Source organism: Astatotilapia calliptera, chromosome 19 (assembly GCF_964374335.1).
Source record: "Astatotilapia calliptera chromosome 19, fAstCal68.1, whole genome shotgun sequence".
NCBI classification, from domain to species: domain Eukaryota; kingdom Metazoa; phylum Chordata; class Actinopteri; order Cichliformes; family Cichlidae; genus Astatotilapia; species Astatotilapia calliptera.
Genome location: NC_137440.1, coordinates 15,056,257 through 15,062,256, shown reverse-complemented (window position 1 = coordinate 15,062,256; position 6,000 = coordinate 15,056,257). Strand labels below are relative to the sequence as shown.

General features: G+C 42.3%; 1 protein-coding gene across 2 annotated transcripts in view; it reads left to right on the top strand.

Annotated features, from left to right (window-relative positions):
* Positions 1-2,672: 2,672 nt before the first annotated feature.
* lrfn5a (leucine rich repeat and fibronectin type III domain containing 5a) overlaps positions 2,673-6,000 on the top strand; it is a 134,606-nt gene continuing 131,278 nt past the window's right edge. For both annotated transcript variants that reach the window (XM_026152836.2, XM_080293444.1), the window contains exon 1: positions 2,673-3,684. The gene's annotated coding sequence lies outside the window, so the exon portion shown is untranslated. The remainder of the gene's footprint in view (positions 3,685-6,000) is intronic.

Genomic DNA, 6,000 nt, shown 5'->3' with positions numbered 1-6,000 from the left:
CGGGAGAGGGAGGCATAGACAAGAAAAATAATTTTGATAAAGAGGAGAAAAATATATGTTCGTGCGCTCCACACATGGAATAAAAATGTTTCAAATAAGAACTTCCACGCACCTGTTCTGAGCATTGTAAAATACCACAGGGTTATCGGTGAGTATTCCGGAAGTATAGTCGTTTTATTTCAGAATAAAAGCGCAACAATTTCATACACAACGTATTCTGGTACTCTGGTCATCAGCGTTAACGTTGTTGAATATTATGGTTAGAAACTAACAATCACACCTACCAGGCTCTCTTTTGCTCTCTCTTAAATTGATAGCATTTTGTTTAAATACAAGTTAAAATTAATTTACCATATTAAACAGATTATTTTAGTTTAATTGACTTAATGCGTTTGTTAATTGGCCCACGTTGGCTAAAGATAACCCTCAGTTCTCTGCATTGCATAGTCTGCAGTCCCCTTAAAGCAGGGTGGGCAATGAATTTTCCCAAGGGTAACATTTGAAAATGGGACAGAACTCAGTTCTGTTCAGTATCTATTTATGTCTTTATAAGCTTGTTGGCGCAGTTCTCCACAACAGCCTGGTTTATTGTGTAAACCAGGGGTGTCCAAACAACTTACTCCGGCCCGCGGTCCATTTTTAATTGGCCCACAAGTAATTTTATAAATAGAATAGAATATGGCCCGCACTTCAACTTTTACTAGAGTATTGCACTTCTTAGTTTTAACACCAGGGGAAACTACTGTTGATCAAGGCAGTTGCTCCACCTAAAAGGACAATCACAGAAGAAATGTACCCCAAGTTACTAAACATGGCAGAACCAAAGAAGCGAAAGGTAGAAAGTGAGTGCAGAAAATTTCAGACACGGTGGGAGAGTGAATATTTCTTCAAAGAATTCAAGGGGAAGTGTGTCTGTTTGATCTGCACTGAAACTGTGGCAGTTATGAAAGACTATAATGTACGACCTCATTATGAAACCAAACATCAGGCCTATGCATCCTACACTGGTGCTGAGCGAGAGCAGAAATTAAAGCAAATGGTAGCTCTCCTGCGGGTCAGCAACAGTATTTTTTTCGTGCTCAAATTGTCCAGGAAAAGGCTCCAATAGCCAGCTATGAGGTCGCCCAACTCATCGCAAGACATGGCAAGCCTGTTTCAGATGGAGACCTCATAAAACACGGCCTCGTTAAAGTCACCGAAATAATGTGCCCGGAAAAAGTGCAGGACTTCAACAACGTCAGCATGTCCAGAGATACAGTTGTGCGACGCACTGAAGACTTGTCAGCCAACATTAAACTGCAACTGTCTGATGAAGCTGTGCTTTTGATTTTTACTCCATCGCATGCGATGAGAGCACCAATGCCACAGACACCGCACAGCTGCTAATTCTTTTGCGGGGAGTGGACGAGAGCATGAGCGCTTTAGGTGAGTAAAAAATATATTCCACAGTACCCGTGTGTTAATGTGCAGGTACACATGCTTCAAATATCAATAATGCGCATCAATTCTGTCACTACCCTGCTTTTGCGCACAACTTTCTTATATGCACAGCGCACGCACACGTAGTCAGCTGTTCTCATCTGATGCAGATTTGCTCCTTGATCAAGTAACATTTGTCCGGATTTTTGGCACGAGTGGCGTACGATCAGCACCGCAGCTGGATGGCCCGATTTACATACCCAGCACAGCTGATACTCACCAGAATAATTTACTAAAATTATATACACTCCTGTTATTAAGTCCAGTTCAGTCTGTTAATGTTGATAACCGTTTCAAACGAACGTTAATAGGTGTGTTGCTAAGCCTAATAACTTAAATAACAAGCTTGAAATGTACCCGTCCCATTTTCCCCTTTATTGTTTTTTCTCTGTGCTGTAAATCTTCTAAGAAGAAATCTGAGGCTGCTGTTCTGAGAATGAGCTACCAAAGCTTTTTCTGGATAAATCAATAAATTTCTATTTCCATTTATGGAAAGCTGTGATGAAGGCAGTTTTGTCTTTAATTATATTCAACAATATAACATATTCGATCACTTTTAAGTGATTTTTCTAACTTTAATACACTAAAGTTAAGGTTATATACCTAATTTCTAGTAAGTGACCCGGCCCCTCCTATATTTTTATGTATGTGGCCCTCAGTGAAAAAAGTTTTAACACCCCTGGTGTAAACCCTTGGGAAGATTCATTAAGTGATTGGTAGCAGAATTCATGTTTACATAGGAACATCGTGGAAGCAAAGGGATCCTCTATGGGCAGACAATGACAATCAGACACTTAAGGGCAGCCTCAGACATTTTTATATGACTACTTTATCAAGAGCGGATGTAAATTAAACTTCACATTCATGGTATGGAGGGTGCCTGGGGTGGGGGGTGGGGATTCTATTACCATTCAAAAGTGAAGACTTTTAGGAATTTGGGAAATTTTGGAATGCATTTTGAATGACATGCAGACTTGCATGGGCGGATAGATTCCTCAAATGGTATTCCAGCCATCTGCCACTGTAACACCAGTGGTGCAATTTTATAAATGTTCCTATATCCAGTCACACTGTCAGATTCTGTCCTTATCCTAAAAACCAGTTCCATGTGGTTAAAAAAGTACTTGAAAAGCGCCACTCGCTGCTTTTATTTTGAAATCTGTATGAGGAAGCGATGTTCTCCTCTCAGATGAAACATGGCACTTGTCGGACCTGACACGCTCCGGGGATTAACGGTAACAGAGCAGCGACCTGCGAAGAGGATCGCGAAGCAGGTTAAGCTTTCAGTGAGCGAGTAACCGGGCGGCAGCTTGGCCGGGACGTTACTGCTCTTTTTATTCTGCTTCATTTTCTGCCCTTTTATACATTTTCCTCTTCTCTTTAACTCCTGACTGCAGCAGAGACCCACAGAGTTGAGAGAGGGTGAGCGACGGGAAGAGAGACTCAGAGACAGAAAGAGAGAGAGAGCGAGAGAGAGAGGACAGCAAGAAAGAGAACGGGAGGGAGTGGGTGAAAAAGAAAATCCCAAATTCGATATTAAAAGCTTGTCGAACAAGCCAGGAAATGTACTGGTTTGGATTTTAAGTGCTTAATAACCAACAAACTCTCCCTAACCCGCGGAATTTTTCTGGATTAATTTGAGTTTTCCACCCCTTTTTTCCTACCTGGGATATTTTCTGCCTTGCAGCGGAATTCTCCCTGTTTCACCTGCCCTAGGTGAAAGAGGGAGGAGAAGGAGCGGAAGAACAGGCGAGAAATAGAAGACAAAAAGAAGGAAGACAGAGAAGAGGAATGAGACGGGCGGAGGGCTGAGAGAATCACTCCAGTTTTCTCTCGGATCGGATTCTTCCCTTACCAAGCGGATGGAGGGATGAAACCGGGAGAGAAGAAGACGGGGGAGAGTGTGAAAGAGAGAGGAGCGAGAACAAGAGGAGGATGTAGTCGTCGGGCGCTGTGAGAATGCAAAACGGACGCACCCCTCCGGAAGATCGGATTGAACTATAAACCTAAACGGAATTTACAGACAACCAAAGGATATTACGCACATTTACTTCGATATATACGTATATGGGGCATATTTTCGTATTTGGAGCATATTTGTGTGGAATTACAACTATAATTGCCACTATCTTCGCAATAATGGGATTTGGAGAAATAATTGCGCGCTGACAGCCGGTGAACGAAGAAAACCTATCCTTGAAAGAGGTAAAGTTTAAACTCTTTTATTTCTTGTTTAACGCACAAAATGAAGGCTCGGCTTTCTCTTGCCCTCTCTATCTATCCACCTATGCCTCCAACTCTTCCTTCTCTGTGCCTGGGTCTGCTGGAGCCGGGGAATGGTCGTCTGTTGAGGGGTAAAAGAGTTATTTCTAGACTCCCGTGCGCTGACATTTAGTCTGGATGCTGATATGCTGCGGGAAGGAGGCAGAGGGGGTGTAGTTTGATAGCATTGGGTAGGTGGCTGGAGGGCACAGAGAAGGGGCTAGTGCATTAAAGAAAACCACCACTGAGAACATTGCAAGGTCAAAATTAAACCTGGCGTAAGTTACAAAGGCTCTGTGTGAGTCTGTGGAGGTAAAGCCTACATTTTGAGCAGCTCTCTCCGTGTGTGTGTGTGTGTGTGTGTGTGCACGCGGGCGTTCGAGCCCGCGAGCTCAACCAGAAAGAATGAACAACTTGAGCGTGCGCGCAACGTGCGTCTCCAGCGAGAAGAAAACCCACTAAAATGTCCATGCAGCGGTTATTAAAGCGCGCAGGTATCTGCACTTCAGCACGCCTTTTTGTGCAGTACGCGCCACACCTTTACCTGATACCTGAAAATAAATAAAATTAAATCATGCATCAGTGTTTGTGCGCGTGCGTAAAGCAATTAAACCCACACACAATGTAACTAGAACACCACAACGATTTAGCTTTAGTATCCACCGTCTGTCAGTTTCAAATAATGACAGGGATGTTTTGTGTATGTTTGCGTGCGCGGGCACGCGTGAGACAGCGAAAGGGGGGGGGGGGGGCGCTACCGCTGAATAGCATAGGCCAGTATAGTTTGTGTGCACAACATAAAAAGTACAATATCTAAATAACAAGAAATTGTATCCATTTATTGATTAATTTCAAGGTTTCTTGCATTTTCAACCCATTGCGCTGATCTTGACTCTGCATCAGAGCAGATTCTGTGCTGGCCCATCAAAAGCTGCTCGGCTGCTGTAAAGATATAAAGTCTACAGGGTGATAGTAGATATGCTTACACAACAGAAGCAAACTGCTAAAACCACAAGCCTTACACATATTTGCTCAGCTCTGGAGTGTGGTCCACTGGCGCTCCATGTAAACATGGTCATCCATGCCTGCAGTTCAAAAACCATCAGTTAAGTTTAATGTTTGTTTTACGTATCATTTTTGACAGTGTGTAGCTGGAAGGTTGAATATCCCTCCAGCCCACAGGAAGTATTTGTATAAAGAAATGAAAGCAGTTTTGAGCTGGCATTGTGCTCCATCCCTTGGCTGAGACTCATTCCTGCATTATAATGTATGAAACACAGAAAAAACACACACAAAATGGCTGCAATGAAAGTGGCTCTAATAATAAAATAACGTTTATGATGGGATATGCTGTTGTTTGTTGCTGTCATTCCAAAAAAAAAAAAAAATCCTGTCCACAGATGTCCTTTCAGGGGGTTCATTTAAAGCAGAATGAAAATTATTCACCAATTATGTGTATTTTTTTTTAAATTAATTATGCCTGTCATAGAAAATTTTACTAATCTAACCAAATTTGTTCCCATGTCATCATTACCCTGTCTGTGGGGTTTCTTCTTTTGTCTTTCCCACGGTTCTGCATTTTGCTGGATTGGAGTTTCGTCAGTTTGTACTAGTACAGTACAGTAGCTTGCATTGATTGATCAAGGCAATAAATTTATGCACACGAGCCACTCGTGCTGGTGCTAATGGCCCGTGGATATGGAGGCATTATGCAAATGTATCCCCTGCTCTAGAAAAAGAGTGTGGGTGAATGAGCGAGGAGAGAAACTGGTGATTTTTGGTCCATTTTAGTTGTGTTTAGCCTCCTCTTTATGCCTGAAAGGAGTGGTTTACCATGCCATTAGGTTTTGGATAAATGACACTGCATGTGTGTTACAAACTGAGTTTTCATTTTGAAAGACTTGGAATGAGTTTCTATTAAAGCTACTTCAGAATAGTTGCTGAGGTTTGATTTACCTGGGTTACATCAGTGTAAAATTTATAGCATTTCATGAGCATCTGATGGGCTTGTAAGGCTTGGTTTATGCTTTTGTGTGTGGTGATGTCTATGAAATTTCTCTCAGGCGTAGGTGTGATTCAGAAGCATTATTCTTTACCTTGCATTACCACAACCCCAAAGCGAGGTGGTGAGGCTGTTATTTATTCTTTATTAAGGCCATCTTTTTTCCCTCTGTTTATCTGTCTCCAACTTTTTCCCTCTCTCTTTCCTCTCTCTGTTTAGCTATCTGACAGAGGGCTGCAGGATCCTGCAGAGTGGGT